Below are 16,694 nucleotides of genomic sequence, written 5' to 3' on the forward strand. Positions count from 1 at the left end.
CAGACCACTCAGGACCAGATGGGAAGCCAAAATCAGTAGGAGGAGCAGCGGGAGGGGCCTCATCATCACTCACATCAAGAGCGCCCGAGGCTCTCAGACGAGCCTCGAGGGCATTCTTGGAGGAGACTAAGCGAGAAACCACATCATGGGTTTGACCACACTGGAAGGAGACGGCCTTCATCAAAGCAGAATGTGCCTTGCCAAGGAATTTGGCAATGCGACCGAGAGGAGCGGAGCTAGATGAGGGGGTGGTGGCCCGTGCAACAGTGCGGCGAGTGGATGTGGAGGATGAGGGGGCTTTCTTGGGAGCATAGTCATCCTCCATGTTAGCGGGAATGACCCACTTGCGATGTGTGTGAGTGACAGCCATAGAGAAATCAGCAACATGGTTAATAAGAGCCTGGATGAAAGGGGTGTGAGGAAAGGCTCGCTTGTACTGAAAGCTAGCAAGCCGAATCTCATGCCATAGAAAATGAGGCACATTGGTATTGCCCTTGGGGTGCTCGAACAAGTGAGACATGATGTCGATACAATAGCCACTGCAAGAACCCTTATCACCCATCTTGGGATAGATGGTGCGGATGAGACACTGAAAAATGATGAAGTAAGGTGACCGCCAGATGGATACCTGGTTAAGGTCCTTCATGCGTTCATCCGCATCAAGCTCAGTTAGTGGCTTGAGAAGATACCCACACGCGTCAATGGACTTAGGCGCATGGTTAGGATCATCCCTATGTATTTTGAAACCGGAATTGGGGAAACCAAGTGTGGCAACAAATGTATCATAAGAAGCTGTGAAGCGAATGTCGGAGGTGATCCAGCTAACAGTGTGGTTTGGACCAAAGTGGCATGTGGCATAGAACTGGTGAATGGCAGCAGCATTAAAGTCGCGATGAAAGGCAAACGGGGCGGCAAGCCCCGATGCCTCAATAAGCTCAATGGCACCCGGATATTTCGCCGGGTGCATGCGAATATGCTCAACATCAATATAGAGATGATTAGATAACCCCTTAGGAACTATGACTGTGGTAAAAATGTCCGCCTGGACGCGTGTGCGGAAACGTGAGTCCGTAGAGTCACGTATGACAGCGTATTGATCAATGTCGCGGTGGAAAGTGAGATATGAAGCTGCGCCAAGTGTGGTGAAGTTCGTGATTGCACGACCTAAAGTGGCAGGAGGTTCGAGTGAGATGCGACGAGCTTCAACTACGGGCTGGGCAGGAGGAGGTTGTGGCATGTAGGACGCCTTGCGAGTCCTGGGCTTTGGCTTGGACCTTCGATCGACGTGCTGGTCAGGAAGGTCCTCGGCGGCAAGCTCCTCCTCGAAGTCGGGGTCATCACCATCAGACGACGAGGGGAGTTGTGGAGACGGAGAACGCCGGGCCGGAGAACGTTGGGCAGTCCGTTTGAAGGGACGATGTGGCTCATCCGATTCCGACCCCGTGCTAGCAGGGGCGCGAGATGATGAGCCAGCCACGGTCTTCCGAGCGCTGTGCTTGGTCTTGCCCATGGAGTACAAAAACCTGAGGACGGATCCCGCGAAGAAGAAAGAGGAAGGAGTGGAGGATCCGCGGGAGGAGATCGGCCCGATCTCGAGTTTGGCGGCGCGGGCAGGAGCTCCTCGAGCTGGAGGCGGCGACTGTGGTAGGGAAAAGGGGCGCTGAGGGTTAGGGCAAGAGCCCAACCCCCGCGCCCAGCTATATATATAGGCCCGAGGCGTCAGACGTCCGACAGGCGTCGGACGTCCGGAGGTGATTGTGGCGTCGGACGGCCGACACATGTCGGACGACCGGAAGGGAATTTGCCGCCGGACGTCCGAGACATGACATCCGAGAGAGAGGAGGAGGCAGAGGCTGATTCTCGATTTTTTTTGATGATGAGGTGATGACTTGCATGGTTTCTCACAAAAAAATACGTACAGAGTAGCCTACAAGCATTACATGTACTACTTGGGGACAGAAATTGATTTATGCGTACATTGTAAGCTTTAAAAATAGAAAATTTAGACTCACTCCCCCTAAATGCATGCCCACATCAAGACACAAACATAATGTGAGTGTGTGTATGTGTGCAAGGTTTTAAGATATGTTGTCAAGCTCCAAGATACCAAGTTCACGCCTAAGTTGACAGAACCTAGCAACGCTAAGTGGCTTGGTGAAGATGTCGGCTAACTGCATGTCGGTACCCACATGGGTAATATCAATGTCACCCTTTTGCACATGGTCTCTCAAGAAATGATACCTAATATCATTATGTTTTGTGCGAGGGTGATCAATGGGGTTCTCGGAGATCTTTATGGCACTTTCATTATCACAGAGAAGAGGAACATGTCGATACGTGATACCATAATCCTTTAGTGTTTGCCTCATCCATAGCAGTTGGGTTGCACAGCTTGCGGCTGCAATATATTCGGCCTCGGCCATGGAGAGAGAAACACAATTCTGCTTTTTCGAGGACCAACTTACCAAAGAGCGTCCAAGAAAATGACATGCACCGGAAGTGGATTTCCGTCCCACTTTATCACCGGCCCAATCCGCATCAGAATACCCAATAAGATCAAACTTTGCATCTTTAGGGTACCATAAGCCTAACTTTGGGGTGTGAACAAGGTATCTAAGAATATGCTTAACCGCCGTGTGATGGCTTTCCCTAGGGGAAGTTTGAAATCTAGCACATATGCCTACACTTAACATGATGTCCGGTCTAGATGTGCAAAGATAAAGTAGCGAACCAATCATGGAGCGGTAAGTAGATGGGTCAAAAGGAATACCGTTTGTGTCTTCATTTAGAACTACATTGGTGGCCATGGGTGTCTTCATTGGTTTAGCATTCGTCATATCAAAATTTTCAAGAATGTCCTTGAGGTACTTAGTTTGAGACAAGAAAATCCCTTCTTGAAATTGTTGTATTTGAAAACCAAGAAAGAACTTCAAGTCCGTGTTGAGTGACATCTCAAAGGTCTTGGTCATGGAGGCCGCAAACTTCTTGCATAAATGGATGTTAGGAGAACCAAAAATGATGTCATCTACATAGATTTGGCATAAGATCAAATCACCATTTCCCTCTTAGTAAAAAGAGTGGGATCGATCACCCCCACCACAAAGCCATCATCGAGTAGGAACTTCTTTAGATGATCGTACCAAGCACGGGGTGCTTGTTTGAGGCCATACAGAGCCTTGTGAAGTTTATATACATGGTCTTTGTGGTGAGGGTCAACAAACCCAGGTGGTTGTGATACATATACCTCTTCTTGTAGAGGACCGTTAAGAAAAGCACTTTTCACATCCATTTGATGCAAAGTAAAACCATTGAAAGCAGCATAGGCCAATAAAATGCGAATGGACTCAAGACGAGCAACAGGGGCGAAAGTTTCACCAAAGTCCAAACCTTCAACTTGGGAATACCCCTGTGCTACTAACCTTGCCTTGTTGCGTAGGACAGTCCCGTTCTCATCTTCCTTGTTCTTGAAAATCCATTTAGTTCCAATGACATTACGTTCCTCAGTTGATCGTTCTACCAATGACCATACTTCGTTGCGTGTAAAGCTGTTTAGCTCCTCTTGCATAGCAAGGAGCCAGTCATTGTCACACAATGTATCCTGAACCCTGTGTGGCACGGTACTAGAGACAAACGAAAAGTGAGCACAAAAGTTTGTTAATTGTTTACGAGTCACTCTACCTTCCGACACGCCGGTGAGGATTTGATCAATATCAACACGACCGGCCACACGTGGCATGATGGAGGTCAAGGTCTCACGAGGTTCGACTTCATTTCCATCATCAACGTCCTCAACATATGGATCATTTATGTGCGGAGGAAGATATTCGTCTTTGCGTTGCACCTGTTGAGGTTCATCATCAAACATACCCATACTTTGGTCTACCTCTTGAAGATCAACTTGTTCTTGAGTGTGATCAGGGTGAGAGACATGTTCTCCCACTTGATCCTCAACAACTGGCATGATGTGTGTGCTAGTATCTTGTGGAGGTACGGGCAGTGAACTGTCTTGAGGATGAGAAATACTCTCATCATCCTCATCATCATCATGGGGTCTTTGTTCCATAGGAAGAAGTGCACCTACACCCATGTTTAGGATATATTGTGGGGAGTCTTCTTCACCTGCATCATTTAGATCAACTTGCTCCCCATGGGAGCGGTTAAATTCATCAAACGTCACGTCACAGGTTTCTATAACACATCCAGTGGATTTGTTGTAGACTCTGTAGGCGTGAGAGTTTGACCCATAGCCAACAAAAATCCCTTCAGTTGTTTTGGATTGAAATTTTCCTAACCGTTCCCGTTTGTTGAGAATGAAACATTTGCATCCGAACACACGAAAGTACTTAACATTGGGCTTGTTACCAGTTAGGAGCTCATATGGAGTCTTCTCCAATATTGATCGAAGGAAGAGCCGGTTTGATGCATGACATGCCGTGTTGACGACCTCAGCCCAAAAACTATGTGGTGACTTGTATTTGTCTAACATGGACCTTGCCATTTCCACAAGTGTCCGGTTCTTCCTCTCTGCCACACCATTTTGTTGAGGGGTGTAAGGTGCGGAGTACTGATGTTCAATTCCCTCATCACTAAGAAATTCTTCTAGGGTGTAGTTCTTGAACTCAGAGCCATTATCACTTCTTACTTCCTTGATGTCCTTGTCAAACTTCCGCTGGGCTTGTTTGGCAAAATCAATGAAGGTGATCTTTGTCTCGTCCTTGGACTTGAGAAAGAACACCCATGTATATCTTGAGTAATCATCAACAATGACTAGGCCATATTTTTTCCCTCCAAGACTTGCCCATGAAGGAGGCCCAAATAGATCCACATGAAGGAGCTCTAACGGCCTCGAAGTGGATACAATGTTCTTGGGTAGATGTCTTGATTGATGTTGTTTCCCAGCTATGCATGCACTGCACACAGATCTTTCTTAAAAGATACATTTGTTAGTCCAAGGATGTGATTGCCGTTTAAGAGATTTTTAAGATTTTTCATGCCAACATGGGCGAGCCGGCGATGCCACAGCCATCCCATGTCGGCCTTGGCCATTAGACAAGTTGTATGGAAGGTGCTCTCTTTCGAGAAGTCAACCGTGTAAAGGTTGCCATCCAACTCTCCAACAAAGGCCACTTCAAGAGTGTCTCTCTTAAAGACTTTCACATCCGTTAGTCCAAATAATGTGTCATAACCAACGGAAGCCAATTGGCGAACTGAAAGTAAATGGTATTGAAGAGATTGGACAAGCATGACATTTGCAATAGACATGTCATTAGTGATTGCCACCTTGCCCAACCCAATTACCTGCCCTTTCGACCCTCCACCAAATACAATGCTCATGTATGGTCGAAATGGCTTGCATGAAGTCATAGAGCAAGTTACTATCTCCGGTCATATGATTGGTGCATCCACTGTCGATCACCCATTTGGCTCCTCCGGAGAAAACAGCCTGTAACGAATTAAGACTTGGTTTGAGGTATCCATTTTGTCATGGGGCCTTTCACATTAGTTACAAGAGTCTTAGGGACCCAAATAGCATAGAATCGAAATGCATTACGGGGACCAACGAATTTAGCATAGACCTCTCCTTCCTTTGATTTGCGTAGTACATAGGATGGAGGCATGAATTCGGTTGTCTTGTTGTGAGTAGACGAACCCCTAGTGGCCGATCCACTCACAACCTTACCTTTCTCCGTGTGTCCCTCTTGTACAAATATTTCTTTAAGCGGAGTGGTACACTTGAGAGGAGATGCACTTTTCTTGGCAGTGCTTGGGTTGAACCCAAGCCCTTCCTTGGCGAAACCTCCATTGTGTCGACTTAAGATCTCATTAAGAGTCTTTTGTCCTTGTGCACATGTCATGAGACCTCTGTCTAGCTGTGCCTTTAGCGAACAGTTTTCCTCAAGGATAGATGTCAGTTCACTACTAGAGTTAGTAGTGCAGGTATCAACATTGATAATAGGTGAGGAGTAGGCCTTAGCTAGAGTGTCAAGATAAGTGACCTTAAGTGCCTTAAATCTCTTTGCAAGAACAGTGAGTTTCTCTTCCTTGTCTTTGAGAGACAAGGATAGACGCTCACAGTCCTTAGAAAGGGAAGCATGAGAGTTCACAAGTCGGTCTTTATCATTTAGTAATTCTTTGCACACAGATTCAGCCTTTTTCAAGGAGGCAAGATCATTAGCATGTTTATCAAGGTTTTCACCTACTTTTGAACATAGTGCATCATTTTGTGCTTCCTCATACAGGACTTTCTGCTCAAGGACTTCATTTCTTTCCTTCTCCTCAGTGACGAGGGTTTCGAGTTCCTTGATGGTATTGGTGTGCTTACTCACCATTTCCATAAGTATGTGAAACATAGTGAGCTTCTTTCCTTTAAGAGAGCACATAAATTTGTTTATTTTAGCAAACATGGGATGATCTAAGTCATTATCCTCATAGTGATCTTCCGCATCAAGATACTCATCAGATGGAGTAGAAGCTAGACTGAAAGAGTTTAACCGTGGAGTTACCTTAACCTTATCATGGGAGCTTTGGTCTTCCTCATCTCCCATGGCAGTCTTTGCCATCAAACACTTGTGAGCGTTTCCCTTGTAGTCCTTCATATAGTTGTAGTGAACAACATCACCACTTTTGTTGACTAGACTCAAGGTGCTTTGTGTATCCTGAGCTACTCCGGCAACTCCACCAACATCTTCTGGATTTGATTCTTCTTGTGCAACCATTGCTCTTCCATCTGTCCTCTTGAACTTGGATTTCATAGGGTTTGGCAACTTCTTCTTTACAAAGGTCTTTGGAAACCTTGGTTTGTCTTCTCTCTTCTCATAAGGACAATCATTGGAGAAGTGGTTGGTTTCCTCACAGTTATAGCATTTCCTTACCTTCTTCTTTGGGAACCTTCCCTTGAACTTTCCTGCACTGAACTTCTTTACAAAGAGAGAAATGTCCTCATAAGATGGGCTTTCATGAGAGTCAACATCATCACCATCTTCGCAGTCATCATCACCCTCTTCTTCTTCACTTTCTTCTTCGTCACATTCATGCTTGGCTTTCAAAGCAAGATTGATCTTTGATGTTGAAGTGCCATGCATGGCAAGGTGCTTTGTTGCATTTGCCTTTGACTCTTCAAATAATTGGAAGGTGGATATGATGTCATCCGGAGTCATTTCTTTGAACCCATGGTGCTGCCTCATGTCCCATACCATTTGATGGTGATACGGAGCAAGAGCGTGAAGTAACTTGTCCACAAGAAATCTCTTGGTCAGATTGAAGCCATCTTGCGTCTTGTCACAGTCACATGACTCAATGTCTGCAGCGAGAGTCATGAGCCGTTCTAGTAGTTGCTTGGGAGATTCCCCCTTTTCCATACAGAAATTCTGTAATTGCCCCTTGGCAATTTCATATTGAGCAAGCCGATGAGTGGAGGTACCGGTCTTGGTCCTTATGATGCTATCCCACAGTTCCTTGGCACTTGTGATGTGAATGTAAGGTCTTCGTTGCTTGTCATTCATTCATTTTCTTATGCACATGATCGCAGTGTCATTGAGATGCTTGTCATAAGTTTCTCTGGGCGTGAGGCACCTTGGATCTACAGGATTGTACCCATGCTCGAGGATGTCCAACATCTCATCATTGGCGTACCTAAGATGATCCTGCATACTAACTCTCCACAAAGCAAAATTGGAATTGTCATCAAGCAAGGGAGGTTTTCCTCCAGGATTGTACTTAGGTTTCTCAATTTGAGATCTAGCATAAAGCCATGGAACACTGGTTTGGTTCCTCTCCGGAGGTGGTTGGCCAAATGAAGTACCGTGCACATGTGGCCGTGAGGCCCTCGGGGACGTGGTTGTCCCCGTGGTTAGTGATGCTAGTCTCATTTGGACCATGGCCTCAAGAGAAGCATCATGCTCCACTTTTTGCTTGGCAAGGGCCCGTTCCAGGTCCTCAGAGGTGAAAGACTTGACTTCCGAGGAAGTCCCGTCCCTCTGCACTGGAGCTACCGTAGCTGGTTCCCCGTCCATCTCGCTCTAGGGCGGTTAAGCCACACGAATAGAGCACGAGGCTCTGATACCAATTGAAAAGGATCGATATGGACCTAGAGGGGGGGGTGAATAGGTACAAATCCAAATTTTAATAATTACTTAGCAATATTAGGCAAAAGTGCGGAATATGAGTGTAAGCCTAATAATTGCTACGACAAGTAGTAAGCTATTTAGAGTTAAGTAAGACAAGCGGTAAACAATAATCAAATACAAGTACGTAATAAGGATTAACACAAGTAGATAGTTAGGGTTAGGAATAACCGAAACTCCAAGAGAGACAAGGATGTATCCCGATGTTCACTTCCTTGGAGGGAAGCTACGTCACCGTTAGAGGGGCGGATGTTACCACGAAGGCACACCAACGCCACGAAGGCTCACCCTATTCTCCCTTTGAGATAACTCCACGAAGGCGTTTCTCAACCACTAGTGGTAAGCCTTGAGGTGGCTTCCAGACCTTCACAAACTTTCCGGGGGATATCACAATGGTTTGATTCCTCTCCGAAGACTCCTACCGCCTAGGAGTCTCCAACCTCCAAGAGTAACAAGATCACGGGGATTGCTCAAAACTTGCTCAAATCACAAATCACTTTGGTGGGAAGGAGGAGAGGGAGACGATCTATCTTTTGATTGGAACAACACTCAAAGGTACTCACACATGCTCTTGGGATCTAGGATTTGGCATAGACAAGAGTGAGTGAGAGGAAAGGTGTTCTTGGGTGTATTCTAGCTGTGTTGAACGCCCTTTCACGAGGTGGGAGAAGAGTATATATAGTGGGGAGTGAAATACATCCGTTGGGACACTTTAAGTCACACACGGTCCGGACGTCCGACAGTTGCCGGAAGTCCGGGCGTCCGCGAGGGGTCGGACGTCCGACACGGGTCGGTCGTCCGAGGCTTGTAGATATGACTGAAACTGTTTTGAATTGAACAGCGACCGGACGTCCGGAGAGGACCGGAAATCTGAGTTATACGACTCAACTTCTTCTGGTGGTAGGTTCCAGATTTCCGAAGGGTGTCAGACGTCCGGCCCTCGGACGTCCGGAGGGAGCCGGAAATCCGAGTTATACGACTCAACTTCTTCTGGTGGTAGGTTCCGGATTTCCGAAGGGTGTCGGACGTCCGGAGGGAGCCGGAAATCCGAGTTATAGAACTCAACTTCTACTGGTACAGGGTTCCGGATTTCCGGGGCTGGTCGTACGTCCGACCCTCGGATGTCCGGAGGGAGCTGGATTTCCGAGTTATATGACTCACAAACTTCTGGTGAAGGGCTGCGGATTTCCGAAGCCTGTCGGTCGTCCGGCCCTCGGACGTCCGGAGGGAGCCGGATGTCCGAGGCTATAGACCTGTTTTGATATAAGAACAGAGTGGAGAATATGTGGTATTGGGAATGACAGTAAAGATGTGGTATGAGCAAGTTCATCGCAAAACCTGTGATCCCCTCTTAATAGTGCGGGATCCCTATACTCAATATCAGTAAACTCAAAAGACTAGTCTACATCATCTTTTCTTAATCCCGAGCCTTCTCGAAATATAAATCCCCAATCTTCTGAGACAACCTTTGGCACATAATTCTCAATCTACTAAAGTACTTGCCATCCTGAGATACACTCAACAAATAGGATTAGTTTCCTATGCATGTGTTGTCATTAACACCAAAAGACGATTAGGGGCATAGCATGCACTTTCAGTATCATACCTTTCTTAATGCAATATTTTATTTTACTACTAAATACTTTGAGATGTATGATTAATTTGGATATTGAAGTAGAATATTAGTTACGGATGCATGTTGGATAACACTTTGTAAACATAAAGACGTGATATTGAAAGCACAATTGCTCCCTAGGGTGGTTTTGATAATTGATCACAACATATGCATCATTGGACTAATGTGTTTTCCAAGTATATTTCAGAAAAGTTCAAAAGATGCTATGGCTTAAGGTTTTTGTGGAGATGCCCCTTGATGCAAGAAAATAATAATATTGGCTCAAGCTTCAAGCTAGAAGACTCTTTATTTTATATTTGTGAGAAATCACTTTTTGAGTCCATAGGAAAGCCAATACTATTAAAAGGGGGTGAGGTAGTAAAATGAACTGATTGCTCAAATACTCAAAGTTAGCCACCAAAACACTCAGTCATTTTTCCCACATATCCACTCTGTCAAGTTCCACATTCACAAATTCGGTGTAACCAACATTTCCACATCGGACCCACCGAGTTTGAACCTCAGACAAAACCCTTGCCATTCCCACCAAATCGGTGCAACCGAAACTGCACCGGTGCTACCGAGTTTGGGTGACCAACATTCTGTTACCAAGATACACAAAATCGGAATTTCCGAGTTTGAGTATCGGTGCCACCGAGTTTGGCCATCTGACCGTTAGTCACCTTTTTGGTGCCACGAAGTTGTATATATCGGTCTCACCGAGATTCAAAAGTTCACACCTTTAGTGCTAGTTGGTACCACCGAGTTTCCAACTTCGGTGTCACCGAGTTTTCTCTTTTGTGTGTAACAGTTGGATTTTGGTTGCTGCCTATATATACCCCTTCACCCACCTCTGATTCGTGGGAGAAGCACTTAGAACACACACTTCATTTCCAGATCCATTTTCTGAGAGAGAACCACCTACTCATGTGTTGAGACCAAGATATTGCAATCCAATCATTAGAAACTTGATCTCTAGCCTCCCCCAAACTGCTTTCCACCAAATCAACCTCTCCTACCCATGCATATTCTGTGAGAGAGTGATTTGTGTTGAGGAGACTATCTTTAGAAGCACAAGATCAAGGAGTTCATTGATCTACCCCATCTATTACCTTCTGGAGGGTGGTGCCTCCTAGATTGGTTAGGTGTTGCTTGGGAGCCTCTACTTCGTGTTGTGGAGTTGAACCAAGATGTTTGTAAGGGCAAGGAGATCGCCTACTTCGTGAAAATCAACAGTGACTAAGGCTAGTCCTCAGTGGATGGAAGCCGTGGTGGGATAGACAAGGCCACTTTTTTGTGGACCCTCTAGGGGTGGAGCCCTCCGTGGACTCTCGCAGTCGTTACCCTCCGTGGGTTGAAGTCTCCACTAACATGGACGTATGATAGCGCGACCTATCGGAACCATGCCAAAAATTGTTGTGTCAACCTCATGCATTTGATCTCCCTACATTACTCCTCTATATACACTTGCTTGTTTACTTTCCGCTGCTATACTATTAAAACTACATGTGTAGGGTGTATTGACTTGTTATAACTGTCGTAGCTGCCTCTCAAGTAAAATTGCGGAAAGGCAAAAAAATTATCTTGTCAAGTAGTCTAATCACCCCCCTCTAGACATACTTTCAATCCTACAAGTGGCATCACAACATTGGTCTCCATTTCATTGGTTTAGCAACCTAGGAGAGCATGGCATCTAGTGAGGGAAATTATCATCGTCGAGGTCCTTACTTCAATGGCACTAATTTTGCTAGTTGGAAGCATAAAATGAAAATGCATATACTTGGCTTTAATCCTCATGTTTGGGCTGTTATTCGTGTTGGTGTGCAAGGTAACTTCTTTGGAGATGGGCATGAACCAGATCGTGATGCGAGAGCTGATGAACTGAAGATGTTGCAACTTAAGCTCAAGCATGTGATATCATCTTCAATTGCCTTTGCCCCTAAGAATTCAATAAAATTAGTCATCTTGAGAATGCAAAATAAATTTGGGATACTTTGGTTGATGTGCACGAAGGTACTAATTCTGTCAGAGAATCTAAGTTGGATGTGCTTCAAAGTCAGCTTGACAAGTTCAAGATGAAGGATGGTGAAGGAGTCGCTGAAATGTACTCTAGGCTAGCTCTCATCACCAATGAGATTGCCGGCTTAGGAAGATAAGAGATGGCCGACAAATTCATCATCAAGAAGATACTTAGAGCTCTTGATGGCAAGTACGATAGAGTGTGCACCACAAAGATCTCAGGCCAATTGAAGTCATTGGTAGGATTGTTGCTCATGATATGTCACTCAAGGACAAAGATGAGATGCACAACAAGTCAAGCAGTGCTTATAAAGCTTCATGTGATGCTCCCACTACTTCAAAAAACAATCTTGTCACTGGTGAAGAGATAAGCCTCATGGTGAGAAAATTCAACAAGTTCTTGCTTGCATAATTTGCTTGTTTTGATGATGTTATAGTTGTATCGGGGGGTATAAGCCATGGAGAAGTTAGAATACAATACCTTATGATAAAATAAAATAAGAATCAACTTATAACAACACCTGAAAGTATTTGATATGTTGCTAATAGTAACGGATCTCACAAAGTTTTGTTGAGTTTTATGTGATTGAAGTTTTCAAGTTTTAGGTATTATCTCGATGGACAAAGGATTGAGGAGCAGAAAAATCTCAAGCTTGAGGATGCCCAAGGAACTCCAAGGTAATATTATAGGAGGACTTAAGCGTCTAAGCTTGGGGATGCCCCGGAAGGCATCCCCTCTTTTCGTCTCAATCCATCGGTATGTCACTTGGAGCTACATTTTTATTCATCACATGATATGAGATTTGCTTGGAGCTTTTTTTGATTTTGTTTATATTTACTTTCAGTTTACTAAAATCACCTATTCGAGAGAGTTACCACATCATCATAATTTGTTAGAATACTCTATGTGCTTCACTTATATCTTCTGAGCTTAGCGGTCGCTCTAATACTTCACTTATATCTTTTTGAGCATGGTGGCATGCAGATTTTATAGAAATATTATGCTCTCGTTCTTCTCTTATATTTGTTTGAGATTTAAGTTAATAGTGACGGTAATTTGCATGGGTCATAACACTAGATAAAAATAATGGATGTTTAGTGAGTGATAATTAAAACCATAATGTAGCACATATAGAGAAATTATGGGTTAATGACATTGATGTGGTGATATGAAAAGGTTGAGACTGCATTATTATTAATTCACAAAGGTGTCAATATTAAGATATGTTAAACTTCTTGTTCATCTAAAAATTAAAAGGGCATGCTGATGGTGTGTGAGCATTTCTATTCCTCGTTGAAATCCTAGTGTTGTTTTGAGTCGGGTCGCGCGATGGTTAATTCCTACCAACCCTCTCCCTCGGGGCATGTGGGTAGTGATTTGATTTGTGATAGAACTAATAAAACTTTGCAATAAGTACATGATTTCTTCATGACTAATGTGACACCATGGACATTCGCAATCTCACCTCCTTATATTTGCTAGCCTCTTCAATACTGTGCATCGCCCGTTCTCACCTTGAGGATCGGTGCAACTTTCGCTAGTGCATCCAAACCCCGTGACATGAAATGATGTGTTGCACGTAAGCCTTTTTATATCCTCCTCAAAACAGCCACCATACCTACCTATCATGGCATTTCCATAGCCCTTTCAAGATATATTGCCATGCAAATGCCATCGTCACATCACATGACTAGTTCGTTCATCATCACAATGCTTTGCATGATCTTATAGAGTTGACATAGTATTTGTGGCAAAGCTACCATTCATCATATTTTTTATACATGTCATGCTAGATCTTTGCACATCCTAATACACTGTCAGAGGCATTCATACAGAGTCATATCGTCCTATCAGTTTTCATATTGAGTTGTGAGTAAATAAAAGTGTGGCGATCATCATTATTAGAGCATTGTCCTAGTGAGGAAATAAAAATGGAGGATTCCGAATGAGCCCATCATAAATAAAAAAAGAGAAAAAATGAATGAGAGAGAAAATAGAGAAGGGACTTTGTTACTATCCTTTACCACACTTGTGCCTCAAAGTGGCACCTTGTTCTTCATATAGAGAGTCTCATGTTATATCATTCATATGCTAGTGGGAATCACATTTTCATAAACTTGGCTTGTATACTCTGATGACAGGCTTCCTCAAATGCCCCAGGTCTTCATGAGCAAGCAAGTTGGATGCACACCTACTTAGCTTCGGTGGAGCTTTCGTACACTTATAGCTCTAGTGCATCATTTGCATGGCAATCCCTACTCCTTGCATCGATATCTATCGATGGGCATCTCCATAGCCCGTTGGTACACCTAGTTGATGTGAGACTATATTCTCCACTTTCACCCATTTGAAACCTACCACCATATTCTATTCCACCTTTATGCTATGTCCAATGGTCTACGCTTATGTATTGCATGAAGAATAAAAAGTTGATGCATATTGAAAAAGTACGATCCAATTGACTAACTTGGACATCGTGGTGTTTGACATTTGTATTAATATGGTGAAAATGGAGTCATGACTTGCTAATATAATAAGATGAATGGGGGAAAACAATCTTTGAGGATCGTATGCTTTGAAAGATTAATGATTTTGTTGCTTATACCTACAAGTATTGGTGTGTTAATATTTGTTAATTCATTGTTTCTGAATGAGCATACATCGACGAGGTTACATCATGGATAGCATGTCACATCAAAAATTATATTTTTATCATTTACCTACCCGAGGACAAGCAGGAATTAAGATTGGGGATGCTTGATACGTCTCCAACGTATCTACAATTTTTGATTATTCCATGTTGATATATTATCATTCTAGGATACTTTGGGGGTATTTATTTACCGATTTATATTCTTTTTGAGCAGTAAACTATTGACACAGTGCCCAATGCCAGTTGTTGTTTTCTACATGTTTTTCACTTTTCAGGTTTTACATACCAAACGAAGTCCAATTGACCTCAAACTTTTTGTTGATTTTTTGGACCAAAAGAAGAGCAACAAGCATCGGAGGAAGGCTGGGGGCCACACGAAGGCTCCACACGCCAACCCGGCGTGGCCTGGGGGCACCCTGCGGACTTGTGGGCCCCTCGAGGCCCTCCCGACTCCGATCTCTCGCTTATTAATTCTCACATACCCTAGAAACACTAGAAGGGGTCCCGGAAACACTTTTTATGCTACCACAAGTATCTGTTCCAACGGGAGGCCATCTGGAGCTCCGTTCTGTCACCCTGCGAGAGGGGGGATCTATCACGATCATGTGTGAGTAGTTCACGACACACCTACGGTTCCATAGCCAGTACCTGGATGGCAATGTCTCTCTCTTGATCTTCAATACAATGATCATCACATCTTCGCTTTGATCCACATGATGGAATTCCTTTTGTGCGGTGTGTTTGTTGGGGTCCGATGAATGGTGGGTTTATGTTCAGATCATTGATGATAAACATTTGAGTGTCCTCTGAATACTTATATGGTTCTTATGCTTTGTAATTCTCACCAATATATAGAAATAGTTTGGCCAACTAGATTGCTATTTCCTCGATGAGAGAGGTTTTGTCGGAATCGAGGCTCCACAGACCCAAAAAGGTTCAAACTCGGGGGTGTGCTCGCTCTCCAAACCCGTCCTACCTCTCAGCTCCACTGCGACTCTCCGGCGGCTCGATCTAAGTAAAGCAAACAAGAACATGCCAATAGTTTACCCAGGTTCGGGCCACCTTGAGATGTAAAACCCTACTCGTGCTTGTCTGGATTGCTTGAGGTGGAAGACAGGTACAAAGGTGGGTTCATGCCCTAGCGAAGACAATGGGGAATCGGCCCCTACTACAGAGGCCAGGCCTCTCTTTTATATTGGCCTTGGTACTGTGATACGTCCCAAACGTATCTATAATTTCTGTTTGTTCCATGCTCTTTTGGATGACATTGTTATATGTTTTGCTACACTTTCATACCTTTTTACACATATTTGGACCAACCTACTAACTCAGTGCACCCAGTGCCAATTTCTGTCTGCTGATGCCTTTTTTGCAGGGACTTTTACCCCAATTTACAGAGCCCCAAAAATTCCGAGAAAAATATATAAAAAACAGCGTGACGGAAGCTTCACGGGGCATCAAGTGGGGCCAGAGGGGAGCCAGGGCTCGCCCAGGCGGCCACCCTGTGCGGGCCACCTCCTGGTCGCGCCACCAGGCCGCCTAGGTGGGGCCCACCCCCTCTGGTGCCCTCCTTCGGCCTATATTTACCTCTCCAACGGAAACCCTGAAAACAGATCCAGAATCGCGAATTTCTCCACCGTTCCGCCGCCACGGCGCTTCCGAGATCGGGAGCGCCAGAAGACCTCTTCCCAGCACCTTGTCGGAGGGATGATTAACCTCCGGGAGCTTATCCACCACCATGGACGCTTCCCGGACGTGCCGTGAGTAGTCCTCCTTGGACGATGAGTCCGTGACCAGTAGCTACGTTATGTCTTATCTCCAATCTTGTGCTTCAATGCTTAGCCCTTGTGAGATGCCCTACATGATCAAGGCATCTATGTAATTTACATGTTGTTGCTATGCTGCGTTTGCTGGGATCCGATGGATTATGAGATTATGTTCAGATTGTGATGAGTTATATATTTGGTTCTCCTTTTATATTATGTTCTTGAGTAATTCATGCATGTTCTATGTTGCTTTTTATTGCTTTGGTCGAGTAGTAGATTATAACTCCAAGAGGGAGTGTTATGCATGATTGTGGGTTCATGCCCCCTGATGTCTAGCTTGAGTGACAGAAACATGAGACCAGGGGATGTGTTGTTGCCACCAGGGAGAAAACAACGGTGCTTATGACCACGGTTGCAAGGATTGTTTACCTTACACAAAGTTCGTTAATGCAGTTGTCCGTTGCTTTGAGTTTACACTTTGGGTGGGGCTCACAACTTAATATGAGTGAGATGTTCT

The sequence above is a fragment of the Hordeum vulgare genome, chromosome 5H (genome assembly GCF_904849725.1).
Source record: "Hordeum vulgare subsp. vulgare chromosome 5H, MorexV3_pseudomolecules_assembly, whole genome shotgun sequence".
NCBI classification, from domain to species: domain Eukaryota; kingdom Viridiplantae; phylum Streptophyta; class Magnoliopsida; order Poales; family Poaceae; genus Hordeum; species Hordeum vulgare.